General features: G+C 44.9%; 1 protein-coding gene across 3 annotated transcripts in view; it reads right to left on the bottom strand.

The window, feature by feature from the left end:
• Window positions 1–20,287, bottom strand: part of RAPGEF3 (Rap guanine nucleotide exchange factor 3) — a 131,552-nt gene that overhangs the window by 76,085 nt on the left and 35,180 nt on the right. The window contains exons 1-2 of one of the 3 annotated variants that reach the window (XM_088466004.1): window positions 15,960–15,990; window positions 13,261–13,350 (exon numbers count right to left, since the gene is read on the bottom strand). The exons of the other annotated variants lie outside the window; for them this stretch is intronic. The gene's annotated coding sequence lies outside the window, so the exon portion shown is untranslated. Of the gene's footprint in view, window positions 1–13,260; window positions 13,351–15,959; window positions 15,991–20,287 lie in introns of those variants that run through there. 3 annotated transcript variants of the gene reach the window in all.

The following is a 20,287-nucleotide window of genomic DNA, read 5'->3' as shown; positions in this document are numbered from 1 at the left end:
TTTTATTCTAAACTTTACTGTGTTCTGCCCGGAGAACACAGTGTCAGAGGAGCCAGAGGAGGGACCAGGGAGTTCTGGAGGGAGCGGAGGAGAACCTGGCCACGCTGACACAGGTAAGTGTCACCTACTATACGCCACCTCAGAGTGGCGTATAGTAACTACATCAAATTCTGAAAATACATAATTTTCTGAATTTGATGAATAGCATAATTTCCATTCCATGTCAGTGATATCTCCTGTGTTAAGTGTGTTCATGAATACTAAAATAACGGTAAACGAAATTAACGGTGAGGTGAGGGCATTAACAAGCAGATGTCTTGATCTTGTGTTACCTTTTTATTTTAATTTATTTAACGTCTTTATGTAGCACCTCTGTAATTTTAAGCTTGACTATACATATTTGACATTCATTTGAATGCCTGTGAACCAAAACATATCTACAATATTTCTTTATTGCTTAATATTGTTAATTGTACTTGTTACAGTAAAATACAGCTATAATAAATGTTAAATATAAGCTTTTGAGTACAAGTAATGAGTCATAAGAGTAAACGGATGAACGAGAATGACTCAAATACGTCTATCATAAAAAGACTGCAACTAGGAATCTCTGTCATAAATATAGGTTACAAGCATCAAGTTTGAACTGAAGCAGGTACTTAGTATCACAGAGTTGCAGCTGACATCTCAGTTTTCCTGCTATGGGCCATATTCAATATGGGGCGAAAGTCCGTCCAATTACGTCATTTTCCCCTATTTCCAATATCCCCGTATTCAATTTCATTGACTTTTCTCCAGTGCAAAAAGTCAATGTAAAAAGACGGGGAAAAAAAAGTGCAGAATTGGGGTTTAGGGGTGAAGGCTTTAAAAAAATAGCCTGCACCCCTGGGAATGGTCCTTAAAAATAATCGGTGTTAAAAAAAGTAAATAAAAAAAAAAAGGGACACCCCAAAAAATTAATTTCAATTTTGGGGTTAAAAAAAAAAAAAATAGGAATCACACTTCTAAATTAGCGTAATGGAGTCCAGAGGCCTTCCCTTATATGCGGCTGGTGTTTTCTTCATTGTGGGAGTAGTGGCAGGTGCATTTTTGCAGAATATTTAAAAATCCTTTAAGGGACTTAAAAATATGATTGCACCCATTTTCATGTACCCCATTTTTGATGGGTATAGTGATTTTTCCCCCAAAAAACTTCTAAATGCTCTTCTGCATCACCTTCTTCCAAGCCGCATTTATGCACCTGCCGCGGCTATTTAAAAACCTGACTTTCTTCTGCAGGCAAAAACGGGGGTACCCATAGTTGTCCCCCATGACTGGACATCTTTAGGAGGGTCCTAAGATTATTTCCCAAAAATTCCAGTTTTTTTCGTGGATCCAAGTTTTGCCGGTTCCCGATTTCACCTACTTTGAAATTGAATACGGGGAATAATGGGCACGCGCGCGATACTTTTCCACCTAGAAAACAGGCGAAGGAGGCGGAAAGTCCAGCAGGCAAAAAGTCTGGACTTTTCGCCTCAAATTGAAAACGGGCCTATGTTTGAAAGAAGCCTCACATCACGTGCTGCTAGGGAATCCTGCGCCTTCCAGGATCAACTCTCAGACCATGGCTTCCCTCTTGACTACAATTCCTTTCTAAGATCATAACTGTGGGCCTTATTCAGATCGTCATGCAAATGCCATCGCAGTTGCGATTTCTCACAGAGCGAAAATAAATTGCGAAAATATGCTAATTACCCACTTGCAGTCCAGAGCTAAGAGATGTCCACTGAAAGCATTTCACATCTGCCACTCACAAAACCGGAAGCATTAGAAACACTGAACGCAGATCCAGCGGCCACCAGCCTTCTGAGTAAGTCTAAGGTGCCAAAGACATAGCGGGTCTCCAGATACACAGAGGGATCTCCTGCTGCGAGCAAGGACACAGTGGCTAATTTATGCATGCTCTGAAAACAGTATTTAAATGATCAGACACGCCTGCGTTTCTCTAGCCCCCTCCCCTAAACACTGACTACCTGTCACTCACTTTGCGAGTGTATCCTCTGTGTGTGCGTGATGCAAAACAATCCCTGCGGTTGCGTAGTACACCTTACACACATGCGCAATGGCTAACAATCATTGAAACTTGCGTGCGATCTGAATCAGACCCTATGTCAGACCCTATGTCACATGCAGCACCATCTTCACTAATATAATCACAAGCAGAAAGGTCACCACCTACCACAAGATCAGCATAATCATTACCTGAAATACTCAGTACTGCTATGAAACCTCAGATGTTCTCATTGGCTACAGATTGTTGTGCAAACTGGTGAACCAAGTAAGTTAAATATTGCAACAAAGGCTGCTTCATGTCTATTAAACCAATGTTTATTCCAATCGGAATTACATCACTGTCAAAGCAAATAAAGTTTAGAATTATTATCTAGTGCAAACTTGACAATAATGTTGATGGGACGGTAGCCGCGACATCCAATGGGAGTTAGCAATACATTAGCATTAGAAAAGATTACTCACTCCAGAAGATTAACTATAATAATATATGACTTACTATAATAACAAAAACATATGCATTTTACAGACACCAATACTAGCATTACTTTCTCTTATTTACTTCTTTTATTTTACAAGGTCACTGGTGCACCTTCCCTTTCACCAGCTGTCATCTGAAGATTGACTTCCACACCAGTAAATGTGTTTACAGAACAAACATGCAGAGTGCTATATGATGGTGGATACACCAATACAAGTTATGTATGTAGGCTAACAATTAAAGCTGATATATTTATATTATTGCCTCACTGTCATCATTGATACTGCACTCTCTATCTCTCTGGATCTTTAGCTATCATGCCAAGTGTCGGACTGGGGCATGAAGGGTGAATGCAGTAATAGGGGCCCATACTTAGGGGTGGCAAGCCATAACCATGATAGTGTGCATAGTTGGGGCCCCTTTAAAAATATATATAGTAAACACTTCTAGTGCATGCATGATAATGTACCATATTAATAACTGCAATGCATTGTAAAAAATACACCATAGCCCTGTGCAGTATAATGTATAATGCATAATTCAAGTGCACAGTCTGGAACCTGATTCCTAGAAGAGGGGGTGAGCCCTCAGGCAATGAGGTCCACCAGAGGCTTCCCATGTACCCCTATGTGCCAGTCCGACCCTCATCATGCCTCACATCTGTCTTTAGGAAGGTCACACTAACGCACGCAGGGGGGGTTTCTGAGTACCCAGAAACCCCCCCCTGACCAACCAATTTTTTTTGTCTCCATCTCTGCACAATCAGCGGGCCACCCTCGGAGCTACCCAGCAACTGCCTGTTCAGCTGTCAGCGCTTCTGAGTCAGGTGGCTTTCATACCACCTGAAGCGGAAGCTCTGATAGCTGATCCGGCAGTGGCCGGGCAGCGTGCAACCATCACCAGGGCTGCCATCTGGACCTGGACAGGAGGCCATCAGGGACTGGACTGGAAGCCTGGACAGAGAGCGGGGCTCGCTCACCCGGTGCTGCCAACCCCTGTGCCCGCTATGCTGCAGTTTTAATTTGGAGAGAGTGAGAACCGGCAGCCAGCGCGCATGATGTAATGACATCACGCCACCACTGACACAGAGAGCAGAGGACTCAGAGCAGCGGGTTTTGTCTGAGGAGGCTGGCGCTACAAGCATCAGGTAAGTGTGGGGTTGGGGCAGGCTGGCTATTGGGCTGACTGTCTGGGGCAGGGGCTGGCTATCTGGGGCAGGCTGGCTGGGGTGGCTATTTGGTGCAGGGGTTGTCAGGCTGGGGCATGGGCTGACTGGATGGGAGCAGGGGCTGACTGGCTGGAGCAAGGGCTGTCTGGCTATTTTGTCAGTTCCGGGCCTCACCATTTTTGATGGCAACCCTGGCGATCACAGCTCTACCAGAGGTGTGTAAGTGTGTGTATATATATATATATAGCCCCCCCCCAAAAAAAATCCAGTGTCTGCCCCTGGGTCAGGTCCAATTATACTGAACAGTTAGGAGTCATGTCCCATTAACTGCAGCTCTACATAGGTGGAATGCATGGAATTCAAAGGATCACTCTAGTGCACCCGGTTCCCACACCTATAAATTATATGTCTGCCTGTGATATCTTTCCCACACAAACCTACTGTAAGCCTGTAAGTGGCCAGAGGGAGGTTAGCCCCAACCAGACAAATAGCAGTAATCTGTAGCCTTCTGACTGCATTTACATTCATTGGGTCTATTGTCAATTGCAATAGCTCAGTAATATACATCTATGCAGGTGTGGTTTTCTGATGATTTTGTCATTTATTAATGCTATAGCACAGATATCTCTGGCATTTTATTAAATTTCACTCACTGATGCCGTCATAGTTCTCTACAGGGATAGCGATATTTGGCTTTTTAACAAACTCTGAAAATCTTAGCTTTTTGGGGCTTATCTATTATAGCTAATATGATACCCTAGCTTCCTATTGAAGCCTATGGACCCTGTAATGCTGGAGACTAACACTTGGTGGCATTGTCAAGTGCAAGAGAGATATTCAGGCAAGTGGGAAGAGACTTGTGTGTTGGACATGCGCAGTGTGAGGGGAGGGACGAGGAGGAGGAAACCTAGAAAGTTGGGGTTAGGTGCCGCAGCTGTGACTGAGGAGACTGGGCAAGCAGCGTCGCTGGAAGACAGGACCACTAAATACACCAAATGTGAGGCACTGAGGACCGTTACTCAGTCCTGGCAGTGTCAAGGAGAGAAAGGCAGTGTGCAGTTCAGCATGGCAGTACTGTTACAGTGAAGGCTGATAGACTACTAAGTCAGGAAGGAGATGTCCCACTATAACTCTGTGTCAAATATTTCTATTAATATGCGTAAAGAGACTTGAGTCTTGCTAACTGCTGGAAAGAAACATATAGAGATACATAACGCTAAGGGGCCTACTATCAATTAGTTTTATCATACGCAACGAGTGATAAAACTCTTTGCGTATGATAAATGGTGCTACAGCCAATCAGCTCCAAACTGTCATATTTCAAACAGATGACAGTTGGGAGCCGATCGGCTGGAGCACCATTATCACACGCAAAGAGTTTTATCACTCGTTGTGTATGATAAAACTTGTTGATAAATAGACCCCTGAGTGCTGGAGAAAATAGTGCACTCAGGATACATAACTGCTGAATGTTGAAGATGCTTGTGCTCTAAGGACTAATTTATATACACCCATCAGCCACAACATAAAACCATACCTCCCAACTGTCCCGCATTCAGCGGGACAGTCCCGTTTTTCTGGGACTGCCCCGCTGTCCCACCCACGTGCCAATGTGTCACGCGGTGGGGGGGAAGTTAGGGAGAGCACATACCACCGAAGGTGCACCGATGCCGTGCGATACGCACGGCATCTGTTCAATAGTGTAGAGAGCCTGGGGGCTGCCCAGCATCTCGGAGAGTGCTGGGCACACCCCCTATAGTGACGTAAACGGGGGTTGCGCGAGGCTCCACCCCGTTTTCTAGACATCCCGCCCCTTTTTGGAAGCCCGTCCCTTTTCAGACGCGCGCACCTACGGCGCGCGAAGGGTCCCTCTTCCTGGTCTTCAAAAGTTGGGAGGTATGTTAAAACCACTGACAAGTGAAGAGAATAACATAGATTATCTCTTTACAATGGCACCTGCCAGGGGATGGGATATATTAGGCAGCAAGTGAACAGTCAGTTCTTGAAGTTTATGTGTTGGTAGCAAGAAAAATAAGGAAGCATAAAGATCTGAGTGACTTTGACAAGGGCCAAATTGTGATGGCTAGGGGACTTGGTCAGAGCATTTACAAAATGGCACGTCTTGTGCAATGTTACCAGTATGCAGTGGTTAGTACCTACCAAAAGTGGCCCAAGCAAGGACAACTGGTGAACCGGCAACAGGGTAATGGGCGTACAAGGCTCATTGATGTGTGAGGGGAGTGAAGGCTAGCCCGTCTGGTCCAATCCCGCAAAATAGCTACTATAGCACAAATTGCTGAAAAAGTTAATGCTGGCTATGATAGCAAGGTGTCAGAATACACAGTGCATTGCAGCTTGCATAGCAGCAGACAGGTCAGAGTGTCCATGCTAACTCCTGTCCATCATCAAAATGCCTACAATGGGCACATGAGCGTCAGAAGTGGACCATGGAGCAATGGAAGAAGGTGGCCTGGTCTGATGAATCACATTATCTTTTACATCATGTGGACAGGTGGGTGCAAGTGCGTTGTATACCTGGGGAACAAATGGCACCACGATGCACTATGGGAAGAAGGCAAACCAGTGGAGGCAGTGTGACTCTGATGGCAATGTTCTGCTGGGAAACCTTGGACCCTGGCATTCATGTGGATGTTACTTTGACATGTACCACCTACCTAAACATTGTTGTAGACCAAGTACATCCTTCATAGAAATAGTATTCCATGAAGGCAGTGGTCTCTTTCAGCAGGATAATGCGTTCTGCTGCCACACTGCAAAAATTGTTCAGGAATGGTTTGAGGAACATGATAAAGAGCTCAAGGTGTTGACTTGGCCTCCAAATTCCCCAGGTGTCAATCCGATCGAGCCTCTGTGGGATGTGCTGAATAATATGTTCGAGCCATGGAAGCCCCCTCACAACATAAAGGACTTAAAGGATCTGCTGCTAATGTAAGGGTGCCAAATACCACAGGACACCTTCTGAGGTCTTGTGGAGTCTATGCCTCAATAGGTCAGAGCTGTTTTGGCAGTACAAAGGGGACCTACACAGAGGGCCATAGAGAGCCGGTCAGGAGGCGTGGCTTAGTTGCAGGAGGTGTAGCTACTCCACATTAGAAAAACAAACACAGAAAAAATCTATGGGGGGGGGGCGCGATCAGTGTGATCGCTCCCTCCACAGGCAGAGGAGAGAACACTGCTGCTGCTGCTCAGCAGCAGCAAGCAGTCTCCCACTGCAGCCCAGCACACAGCAGCATGTGCTGGGCTGCTGACAGGTATGTGGGGGAGGTGGCGGCAGACTCGGGCACCTCCAACAAGCCCGGGTAATTAGTACCCGCTTCCCCCCCTATTGGTGCCCCTGCTTACACAATATTAGGCAGATGGTTTTAATGTTATGGCTGATGGGTGTACACTAGTAGGTGCTAGAAAATACCACTTTTCTATTTGTGCAGGATGAACAGCATTAGATGCTAACTTTTGCCTTATTATGGATTCCCTATTGTGGATTACAAATACGTAATAGGACAGTGACCACGTAGCAAGTGAGCACTCCAACAAAAGAACTCTGTGTTCACCCTCTGTATAAGTAAATAACTGGTCAGTCTGTATTTATGGTCTTTTGCATAATAATATAAGAGAGATTATATTTTGTTATTTCATTATATGTATATGTTAGAGTTACTGCGTATATTCAGCATATAGGGCTCTATTTATCAACATTATTTTGACTAAAATAAAGTGAAAAAGGGTGTTTTCACACCCTTTTCACATTATTTTAGTATCACCTATAGTTATTACAGGGCAATTGGAGTAGAATTCGTAAAATTCTACTCCAACCCCTAAGTATCACTTATTTTTAGTAAAGCAGATCGCATTTCCCATAATTGTAATGGGAAATGTGATCTGACCATAGTTACTAAAAATAAATGTGAAAAAAATATCGGGGGAAGCCCTGTGATAATAATGTCACCTGGAGGTGGAGTTATCCAGGGTCTCCCCCGATTACCGGCCTCCTGCTCTGCTCTAACGGGGAGAGCAGAGCCGGGAGTCGGTCCCTGTAATCAGCTGTGTGGTCTAAACAGACCGCAAGCTGATTACTGTAAAAAAAAAAGAAAAAAAAAAATAGTAAAAAAAAAAAAATTACTTACCTGACTCCAGGGACCGGTGATCGGGCCTCTGGTGATGTCTCCCCTCCGGTCAGCTGGTCTCCCACAGTGCACTGCTGCCTGGTCATCAGGTGATCGGGCCCCAGTGCAGTATGGGAGATCACCTGACCGGAGGAATGGAGAACATCACTGGAGGCTCGGAGCATGCAGGTAAGTGTAAGTAAGGGAGAGGGGGGTCGCGGGGGGGTCCGCGATCGCGGGGGGGCAGGGCTTAGCGCCGGGGGGGGTAGCAGCGGCGACTGGTCGGCGCATGCGCGGGCACTTAATCATGGTATTTTTTGCGAAAATACCGTGATAAGGCTCCGAAGGGGATTAGCAGGGACAGAGCTGTAGTAAATCCCTTTGATATTGCCTGAATTCGCAATGCGAATTCACTCGGTAATATCTCACTGCAATCTGCATTACCAATGCGGATAATAGTAAATAGAGCCCATAATGTGTTGAAGTAGTTGACGAACTGCATTTTCTACTTAATAATAGTTAAAGAGGTGCTGCGACAGCTGAAGTTAAGCTATGTATCTGATTGCCAAGTGAAACACTGTGGGCATGATTCAGGCTGAACGCAGATTCCCGATTTTCGGGAATCTGCGCAGGCACATGACCCGTACTGTGCATGTGCAGAACGGGTCTGTGAAGCCGCATGTAAACTGGCAGCAGACTGTCAGTAATTGACAGTCTGCTGCAGTTTGGGGGCGGGGAGGGGGTGGCGACAGCCTCCGTTACCCGAAACGGAGGCGTGTCGCCGCCATTGGGGGGGAGGGAAGAGACCAGGATCTCCATCGGCTGACGGTGATTTCCTGGCCTCTTACTCTAAACTTATTCAGCCGGCTGCGTGACCTCATTGATCACCTTAGTCGGCTGATGTTACGCAGTTTATCCGATGCACAGTTGGACAATGCAGCTCGGATAAGTAATGCACCGGAGGCGTGACCCGATGCTGAATTGGACAATGCAGCTCGGATAAATAATGCACAGGAGGCGCGATGCCTCCTGCTGCATTACCATATCTGCAAGGATATCAATAGCAAAGCTGCCTGCATGCATACATATACATCATATATCTATAGCCTGCGTGCATACATCATATATCTATAGCCTGCCTGCATACATAATATATCTACAGCCTGCGTGCAGCTTTGCTATTGTGATTCTTGCTGAATCAGGCCCACAGTTTGTTGGTTATTCATCATAGTATTGATAATGCATATTATAATGTATTATCTCAGTTGTGTTGCATTGTATTTCATTTGCATAGTGATAATACTTTCTACTTATTAGCTGCATTAGCTGTTTATTCCTTATTGTGTGAATCCCATGTCATTTGTATGCTGATAGTCATTTCCATGTACCTTATTCCAGGACCTACATTCTCTTGTCCCCTTTAATAAATTTGCCTGATTATGCGGCTTATCAAGGTTGTCACATTGTCATGTTACTGTGCACGGGCCTAGCCTCTCTGCTGTAGTCTGAGAAGGAAAAGCTTGTGGAGTCACAACATGCAAGAGCAGGGAAGGTCCACTGGAGCTCCGGTCTCTACTGCAAGGTACCATCTATATCTATCTTATATGTGCCCACACTTCTGCCCCTAGTGTACAACACTTATACCAAATGAAGATGGTGTTAGCCAGTTTTCCCTATGGAGAAAGCCTGGTGATTTTCAAATCCCTCTCCAGTAGGCCCAAAGCTTCTCCCTCTTCTTCTCAGTTATATTTATATGTGCATTTCCAGCCTTATGTGAACCCAGAAGCATTGTGACAGTCAAAGATACTGTTATCTTCTTAGGCTGGGTACACACGGAAAGATTTTCTGTCCAATCATCCAACTAGTTGATTGGTCGGAATGAAAATCTGGTAAGGTATGAAAGCAAATGACAATCAGCAATTTGCTCCCAAACCTTGGAAAATGGACAAAAACTATTGTTTGAACAAATTGTTTAGATTAAATATTTAACAAACTTGTCTGATGACCATTTTCATCTGTTTTCTGGCATTTAGGAGCAAATTGCTGATTATCAGTTACTCCCATACGTTACCAGATTTTCATTCCAAACAATCAACTAGTTGGTTGGTTTGACAGTAAATCTTTACATGTGTATGTACTATGCAGCTTTATTCAATATTCTGGCTGGAGCTTTCTGATAAACTGCCAGAAAGGCAAAAATAGCAATATATGATAAATATGCCACTAAATGTTTTTAGAAGTCATAAGATGCATACAGAGGGTCTTATTTGGAGTTACTGTAAGAGTAAATCCAACAAGATGATAGTTGGATTTACACCATGGCAAAACCATGTGCTCTGCAGGTGGAGGAGCGAATCCTAGTTTCTATCTAATTGGCAGCACAAGTCTCCTTCTTCAGGTGTATTTCTGTGGAGGGTCAACCCTTAAAATGCTGGACTTGTTCTTTAAACCAAGAAACATTCGGTAATACTATAATGCTGCACAGGTCAATAACGATGTGATGTACCTGTTGTACTAGATATTTGGGTTGAGTAAGTATTTATCTGCTGCAATCAGGCACACAGCAGAATAATCAGGAAAGGGCAACACAAACATGTACTCAGGTATTTGAGAACACACCCTGTCTCTCTGATGTAACTGCCACATGGTTCTGTCACCTTCATTAGGCTTCTAAATATAAATGTACACTTCATAACCTACCTGCTCGCTAAACTCCTGTCAGATCACATTTTTCTCCTTACACCTCACTCTTTTTACTTCTCACAAATGTCAAAAGTTCTCAATTTCAGTTTTTGGCAGCTGTGAGGAAGACTTTAGGTATTATATGACTGTAATTTACATAATAACATTGTCGATGACTTTTCAGGGACATTTTGCTGCTGAGCCAGTGTCGCCACGCAGCTATTGTGTAATATTCTCTCACCGAACAGAGGAACACTACAACCCCAATCATGCCTTGTATACTGAGGGGTCTCTTTATTAAGTGGTGAATAGCCAGAAAAAAAGCTCTTTCATTGCTTTGGCTCACATCTAAGACTCGCACTCGCTAAAGGGTTTATGACATGTTTAACAAACACAGGTAAGCTAAACCTACCACTGTTTACTACTGTACTGCTTACGCCATCTATAGATAGCATTAGAGGTATGCTCCCCATGGCCTTAGAGGTATGGTCCCCATGGGCTTCCAGACTTTGCTGAGTAGTGTACGATGGGTTGCAGTACTATGCACATGGTCAGATAGTGACAACCAGTCACTGGCAGCGCTAGACTGCATTAAACTCAGCAGTGGATGCGGGAGACAATGCTGGACCCTCACCATACAGACAAAATATGGTAAATACCACACGATAAAATTACTGTGATACTAAATTAAGTATGCTGCCAGAAATTAGAATCTCCCGAGTCACATTGCTATGCATATGCGATAATCAAAGTTTAACAAATTATAATTCCTCAGGGAAGTTTGTTTCAAACAAAAGGCCTTGGAAGTTCCTGTCCATCTTTAAAGATTCTTTCATCCAGGAAGGACTACTGCCATCGGGAAGCACTCATATGTTCAAGTGAAGAACGTATCGACTGGACTATGCTTTCCCTAGGCCCTGGATGAACTGTATATCACTGATACTGTTTGCTGTTTGTCAAGTTTTTAAACTATACATGTTTTTAATTCTTCATAATGAATTACTTCACTCATATGTTCTCTAATGTCAAGCCTAGGTTGACTGTCAGTGCAGGTGCAGTGTGACAGTCGATCCTCTGACTCAATGCTCTGCCGTTGGAGCTCTGCCTGCCCCCCACTGGTACATATCAGCCTGTGCCTTCAGATCAGTGCAGGTTTAAGCACTTGAAGATATCCTGTGCAAACTTGCTTAAACAAAAATTTCAAATCAGGGACTCCATGGCCTACTTGGCACTATATAGACCTCCATGGCCCTGCCGAACTTCAAACATAGCCAAAAACCAGCTGAGTAACCATGAGGTCATGCAAGCCGGTTGCTGAAGATGAGTAAAAGAGGCCAGGAAATCTCCGTCAGCCGACAGAGATGCTGGCCTCTCCACTCCCCCCAATGGTGGCGACATGCCTCCATTTTGGGAAGCGTAGGCCATCGCTGCCCACTCCCCAGCCAGTAATGGCAGCAGACTGTCAATTGCTGACATGTGCTGTATGGGTCAGATGCATGTGCAGATACCCGATAATCGAGAATCTGTGTGATTCCTTTCACTGCATCTGCAGTTGAATCACCCCCTGAAATCACTACAGACCAACATTGAAGACCATGTCTAGCAGGGCTGCTATCAGAGAGGGAATGCAGAGATTGGAGTCCCATTACCAGACGGAAGGGGGCCCATCCGCAGTGGCACTGTGTGGCTGCGATCTATCTCCATATGCTAAGCTTTGCCAGGATCAAAGAATGTGGAGTGATTATGCTGTCTGTATCGAGTGGAATGTATCAAGTGCTGAGCTGCTCATGAGACTGCCAGAGTGTGACTGTGGCGGTATGTGTATGAAACCAGCCACTCAACTTGTGTAATGTAAGAATGTCCCAGTTTTATGGGATTGTGTGACAGTGTGTGGCCTTGACAGAGTTCAAACCTAGGTAATTGCCTAATCCTGGTCAAATGATACTACCATGCCAAATTTGGTGGAGCTAGGTACAAAACTCTTTCCGTGCATAAAGGACAAACAGACAGACACGCACACACGCACACGCACACACACACACACACACACACTTTCTCGCTTATTATATATATATTTGTATAAAAGATCCGAAATTTGTATATGACACCATATGCATTTATGATAAATTGTGTAATATCATGAATGTATTATGATTGTGCCAAACACTTAGTACATGATAGTTTTCTGTGTGTGGTGAATGGAGCAGCTGATTATATGCACTTGGAGGAAAGTTATCCAGTCCTACAGTACACCACATCCAAACCTGCCTGGCAAGCACCTATCAAGTATACCTGCTTGTGGTTAATTATTACTGATTTTAATTGTCAATATTATTCTAATTCTGTACTATGGCGTCATAGGACAAGTTGACCCATGCTACATTAACGATACCTATCGCTGGAGATGTTTGCTAGTTCTCTGCTGGCATGCAATGAATGCTGCCAGGGTGCTGTTTGATCAGTCTGTGGCAGTTGTTGGAGATGTGATGCAATGGTGTAAGCTGAGGTTCAGTTTAGGACGCCTGTACACATAAATCTTTAACTGCATCGTAACTGAAAACGAGCAAGGCGAAAACTCTATGGACCACTTATACAGCTACAGTTCAGTTCAGGCTCTAACTAGCCACTATGCCTAATAAATATAAAATATTAGTATCACCCATTACTGAAGAAAGACTATCATCTATAAGAACTTAAAAAGGGCAATAGTTATATCTTCGTAAAAACACAAGATTAGTTTAAGCATATCCACTTACTTTGTTAGGAGGAGTGCAGTCAATCTGCAGATATATCTTTCAGGTGTGTACCCAACTTTAGACACACCAGAGAAAAGATTGTTGTTCCAGCTTCATGCATATAGGGAAATGAAAGAAACCACTGCAGCAGTAAGAAAAGAGGGATACCAACCTCACAACACACATGAATAGACAAAATAACTGCGCTAGTGTGTCTCAGTCAGGATAATAGTAGCTTTCAGTGTTAAATTAACAGATTTATTAAAATCACACATAATATAAACACAAATAAAAATAATGAACACAGTCTGTAACATTCGTTAAAGTGGGACAGAACGGGGCAGAAATGCGCTCCGTCACTTCTATTTGGAGAAGGAACCAGTTCTGCCTCCTCCAACCCACCTAACCCCGGCGCTGCAGGGAGGCTCCATTTGCCGGGTGCAAGCTGAGATTACGTTACCAGTGGGCACCGGGCTCCTTCCCCGCAGTGCCAGCGGCAGCCGGAGGCTGGAGCTCACTCATGAGCTCCGGCTTCTGGGTCCCACTGTGTGCAATGCACCATGGGAGAGACGTCATGATGTCTCCCGTAGTTTAGACTGAGGAGCAGCCAGGCAGACCAGTGGGGACCAGACAGCAGCGAACGCTGGAGCGGGTCTTAAGGTAAGTATTAGTGGATTTTTTTGTTGTGTAAGCGGCTTCACAATAGGGGACATTACTACAGGGGGCATTACTCAGGGAACACTACTACTGAGGGCACTACTACTATGGGCATTACTCAGGGGGCACTACTACTGGTGGCATTACTCAGGGGGCACAACTACAGGGGGCATTACTCAGGCAGCACTACTACTGGGGGCACTAAAGAGGGGCATTACTATTGGGGGCACTACTACTTGGGGTTTTACTACTTTGGGGGCACTATTACAGGGAGATTACTAATGGGGGTATTCATAGGGGGCACTGCATAAGGGGCACCACTCCTGGGGGCTCTGAATAAGGGGCACCACTACTGTGGGCACTGCATAAGGGCACTACCACTACTGGGGGCACTGCATAAGGGGCACCACTACTGAGAGCACTGCATAAGGGGCACTACCACTACTGTGGGCTCTGCATAAGGGGCACTAGCACTGTGGGTACTGCATAAGGGGCACTTCCACTACTGGGGGCATTGCATAAGGGGCACTACCACTACTGTGGGCACTGCATAAGGGGCACTACCACTACTGTTGGCTTTGCATAAGTGGCACTACCACTGTGGGCATTGCATAAGGGGCACTACCACTACTGAGGGCACTGCATAAGGGGCACCATTACAGTGGGCATTATATGTAAGGGGCACTACTGCTGTGGGCATTGTATAAGGGGCACTACTACTATGGGTATTGTGTATAAGGGGCACAAATGTGGGAATTGTGTAAAAAGGGCACTGCTGTATGTCATACATGAATAAGAGACACTACTATGTGGTGTAATTTGAATCAAGAATGTGCTAATTTGTATCTGGAATACTATTATGTGACCACGCCCCTTTCTTTTGAGACCACACCCCTTTTCCCGATGCGCTGTCCCTTTATTGACATTGCATTGAGGGGAGGCGGTGAGTTCCACCACTTCTCTAGAACCACTTTGTACTAATTAGTAACAATGTAGCATAACAGCAATCTGTTTATACAAGTGAGATACTTATACCTCTTTTACACCGAAGTCTCAGATCTGAATCCGGATTTGGAACATGTTTCCAACCCGGATCAGACCTGGGACAGAGATTTATCAACTGCAGCGCCAACCAGGGGTATGCTCGGGTCGGACCTTTTCACACTGGAGCCAGGTCCCCGGCTCTTCCGATGTTGCAGTGGACACTTGGAGATGATGTAATTTCCAAGCGCCACTGAAGTCGGCCAATCGGGTAGCTTGCACTATGATCCGGGTCATCGTGCCACGGATCTCGCTGTTTACACTGCAGGGTGACACAAGAACGACCTGTGGCCAACCCTGCAAAATACCTGAGGGTATTTACACTGTCAAAATTCCTGGGTTGATGGTGGTTACATGCAAAAATCTGGGATTTTGGAGTTGGTGTAAAAGGGCTATGAGTTGGAATTATATCAATTGGCTGTTTAAATTACTGCATTTGGCTACAGTCTCACACATTTAGGTGAACCACACTGTGGATGGAGTATATTAGTCAATAGCTTATAGTAGCTCTACCTGGATTGTTTGCACCAATACCTATTCTTACATTGAGCAATTATAGTTGATCATCTATACCCCTTTCACACCAAACTCCCGGGTCTGACCTGGGATTTTGAACACGGGTCAGTCCCGGATGAGACCAAGGTTAGACCCAGTTTACACTACACCTTCGACCAGGATTATTCTCGGGTAGGCCCCATTCACATTGAACCTGGGTCTGCCCTGCTAAATTTGTGAGGTCATAGAAAGTGGGTGGTGACTGCCCCACAGCCGCCAATCAGCTCATTTTAAGCATGACCCGGATCGGACCATTCACACTGCACGGTGACCCGGGTCATTCCCATGTGCAACCCTGCTTGCTACCCGAGTTGGATTCCCAGGTCATCGACCTGGGTTCTTTTTCACACCGAGCTGCGACCAGTGTCGACCTGGCAATACCCTGGGTTACTTCAGCGATGTGAAAGGGGTATTATTGTAGTACCCAGGTGTAGTATGAAATGGTGACTGTAGCTAAACTGTTTTACCTGGTGAACTGGATTCTCATACAGATTCTTTTCACTTTTCAGAGAGGTAAGGAAGATCAGTCCAGACAAAAGGTCATTCAAACAGTCTGCTCTGCGGAGAGCAAATTTATTAGAGATAACTGCAGTTTTGTGAATTTGAAAACTGGCTTCCAAACCCAAGCTGCTTACTAAAATAATCGGTTAACAATAATCTGGCTCATATCACAACACTCAGCAATATAATATGCAAGTACAGTAATACATTCAATTCAAATATGGTAGGGCAATTACAGTAACTTCAGATATGTATTCACTTCTCTGTTAATACTGTAAAATTTCAATAATTAATTACTTTGCATACTCTATAGGAAACGGCTACGATCATGAACAATATACTTCACAGTACCATATAAAATCAAGTGCAGAATAACATTTGCTATAAACACTACGATCTCAAAAGATTGGCAATAAACTACTGTGTTTCTCATTAATGCGCCCAGGAATAGTGTCCCTAATCTTCACTGATCAGCACGTTGGAGCTAATTATAAGAATACCCGGGTATTAAATGATACTTGAAATGGTTACAGTCTTTGCAGAAAATCCACTTCCTATAAGATCAGTCTCTATGATTGTGCAGTCCTTCTCCTGGCATGTATTACAATGCAAAGGATACCTGTCCAGATGCCAGCACCTGACTATCAGCATGTAGCACCTGACCTGCACACACAGCCTCTCCTCTCTATGGTGCTGTAGTAAGATCAGTAAAACTGAGCACTTTCAAGCTCTCTTGTCTTCACATAGAGGGGGGGGTCTCCTCCTCACAGCCACTGTTACCCCAATCAGCTGCTGATCTCCACTCTCTGTGCCCTCAGTGAAGGCTCAGTGCAGCACACACACACACACACACACACACACACACACACACACACACTCCTGGTAGTTGCTTTTCTCCAACAGCTCACACTACACAGCCCCTGTCACGCTCCACATGGCTGCTTCTGTTCTGCCTTTTCTAGTTTCACTTTCTATCCTGGGTGGCTGCTCCTGGGTCCTAGAGTCAATCCTCAGCAACACTCGCTGTGCACAAGAAAGGACTGCCAGGCTTAGCAGTTTCTCTGGGGGTGCCACATTATACCCTCTTTAGAGAAGGCGAGCCAAATATCTTGTATAGTACCTCAAATAAGGAGAGTTCCGTCTGCTGTTCTGATCAGTCTTCACCGGCCTGAACTTCTGTGTGTGTTATCGCTAATCAGCTGGGAGATGCGGTAGATGATCCAGCAACGGTCTTCTGACCTCAGAAGATTTGATGGCTTAATTAGATGATACAGGCGGGTACTAGGTCTCCTTACCTCGGATACGTAGTGGCTTAATTAGTATTCACAAATCCAAGCAGTGGGTTCTTCTGTCGATAGTGCGCTCTTCTCCATTAGCCGTAGCCGATATGATGTCGCCTGTCGGACCTGTATGAAGGCCCAATGGGCGATGTCGCTGACGATGCGTGGGAGTGTGCATCCTCAGCGACATAGCAGGTACACACTGGCAGATGTGCCCGATATTTCGCTACGAAACCGCGGGATTGGACGACATATCGCTTAGTGTGTAGTTGTGTACCCAGCGTTAGACACACCAGACTTTCTACCAGGGAAACTAGTTATGAAGACTGAATGACAGATAAAGGCAACAGCTTGTATTTATAATTATGTATTTTTCACAATTATATAATGGGATGTACTTAATAGACAGGGGGACTAAATGTTGCCGGTCTATGGGCCTGATTCAGAGCCGCTCGTAAGCGGCCGCTCGTTCGTTCCGAGCGATGTTTGCACAACTGCGCATGCGTACGGATTGTAATACGCATGCGCGAAAACAGTCAGTGCGGCCGAAAATCGTTTGTTCGCTAAATAGCGAATTCCTGCTATTTTGAGTGACATGAGGAGGCGTATGTGGGTGGTAACAGGGGAAGGTGCTTCAAAACGGGGAGTGGAGATCCGAACGCTGGCGTGCTTTAAGGTCAAAACGGGCGTTTTATGGGTGTGCATAATTAATACCGCAGCGTCATTGACCACGTCACTGGGTTATTTTATAGTCAGAACTGCTCGCAAGATTGTGGTAGGAAAAACCAACCACAAGAATAGCGAGCAGTTCAGACGCTGGTCGATGTACTCGATTAATGTAATAAATAGCGGACATGACGTAGGCCAGGTGGCATAGTTTTCCAAAAAACGACCGCAAGTTTTGTTCGCTCGTTCAGACCTAGAGGCGTGAACAGACCGCAAAGAGCGAACGGTTCATTTGAATAGCCACCCCTTTTTACTGAACGAGCGAGTGCAAATAGCGTCCAGCTCTGAATCAGGCCCTATATCCCGTCACCAGGAGACCGGTCACGGACCGAAGATAGACGTCTAAATACTGACGCCTATCTTCATCCCGACGCCGGAGCGCCGAAGGACGCCGGTCCAATCAAGGTGAGTCCAGCCATCCCTAGCACTTAGCCGCAGGGGGGTGTTAGGTTTAGGCAACCTCGGGGAGACTTAGGCTTAGGCACCCCCCGTGGAGGGTTAGGCTAGGGGAAGGGGTTGGGGTTAGGCGCCGCTGGGGGAGGTTAGGGTTAGGCACCCCCTGAGAGGGTTAGGTTTAGGGTGGCGGGGTAAGTTTAGATACCCCCGGGGGGGACATAAGGCTAAACACCACCCTGCGAGTTTAGGGTTAAGCACCCCTAAGGAAGGGTTAGGGATGGGGGGGAGAGGGGAGGGTTATGTGACTTACCTGCTGCTGTCGGGATTTCCTCCTGTCGGGCTGACGCTGTCAGGATTTCAATCCCATTCTATATTTAACATAGATTCTTACTCTCCTGGAATGTCCAGCAGATTCCCATGTTATTAACAGGCTTCCCAGGATAATAGGCAATTCTGCCTATAGGTCACACACTGGTCATACATTCTATTGTAATGTCCAGGACACTTTTTGGCTAGGTCTGCTTGATAGCCGGGAATGTAGTGCAAACTCTCGGAGCTAAGAATGGGCTTTATGATGCGAATCACATCATAGCCTTGCCCCATGCTGTGTGTTGCTGCATTATTGCACAGAGGGGAGCAGAGCCATGATAACACAATTCATGTCATCATGGTCATCTCTGCCTTTGCCACTCCAAGGGGTAAATTTACTAAAGTGAGAGTTTTCAGATGTGGAGATGTTGCCCATAGCAACCAATCAGATTCTACTTAACATTTAACTAGCAGTTTCTAAAAGATAATAGCTAGAATCTGATTGGTTACTATGGGCAACATCTCCACATCTAAAAACTCTCACTTTAGTAAATGTACCCTTAAGAGTGGATACTTGTCATAATGAAGCAAACTGTGGCATCATGCCCATCCACCTTAGCGGATCAGAGGTTGTATATGAATGGAAATTCATTTAACATTTTGTTGATAATAATTTATTGTGCTTTTTTGCCTTTTGTTATGGATAACAGAGGAGGACAATAACTTACAGTAATGTATATTAATTCCTGCCTTCAAAGTCAAACACTTGAACTTCTGTCACAAAATAGTAACTTTTACACATATAGCTGACACAAAATGCCATTTTAGATCCATTCAGCATGTGACCTTTTACGATGTATTGAAGAGCTCAGCAATATTTGCGCAGTTGTAAAAAAATCCTTACAATCTTGGAGTATTGGGACTCATAACATTGTTTAGTCTTAATAAACTATAAAGTGTTCACATTATCCAGCTGTGTTTACACTATTCACAGCTAAATTCAGATCCTGCACAGTCCCGGGGATTTCCTAATGAAAGCACCAGTACACTCTCCTCCCTGCTGGTCAATAGTACCAGATTATGCCACTGAGTGCGGCTGCCAGGAATATAATATGGTCAGATGGAGAATCTCAGGAGGGAGGCAGACAAACTGAGTTCCAAGAATTAGAAATATGTCACATTTATAAAATCGTAAAAGGCATGGTGCAATTATTCGCTAAGCAAACATACTTCTATATGTTGTTCTTACATCCACTTGCTTCACTACTCCTACAACGGACATCACAGAATTCCTGAAATAAGTGTTTAAAGTGAACTGATGTCAACCAAAACATTCTGTACTTAGTAAAGGAAAACAATAAGCGTTAGGAGGTCATAGCCATAGTTCTTAGTCTAATGGAATATTTACTATGCTCTCAGAATTTCGGGAGGCCTCCTGTACTCCCAGGAGAGTGGGCAATTCTTCCTACAAGCCGCGCACTGGCGAGGATGTGTCATAATGACACAAATCGCATCATTAAGCCCTGTTCACCTCAGCGGACCCTGAAGGGCGAGTTTATTTACCTATTTATTAAGAAACATAG

The sequence above is a fragment of the Taudactylus pleione genome, unplaced genomic scaffold (assembly GCF_031769625.1).
Source record: "Taudactylus pleione unplaced genomic scaffold, aTauple2 ptg000065l, whole genome shotgun sequence".
Taxonomy (NCBI): domain Eukaryota; kingdom Metazoa; phylum Chordata; class Amphibia; order Anura; family Myobatrachidae; genus Taudactylus; species Taudactylus pleione.
Note: the sequence above shows the minus strand (reverse complement) of the source record. Positions and strands in the feature narration are given on the sequence as shown.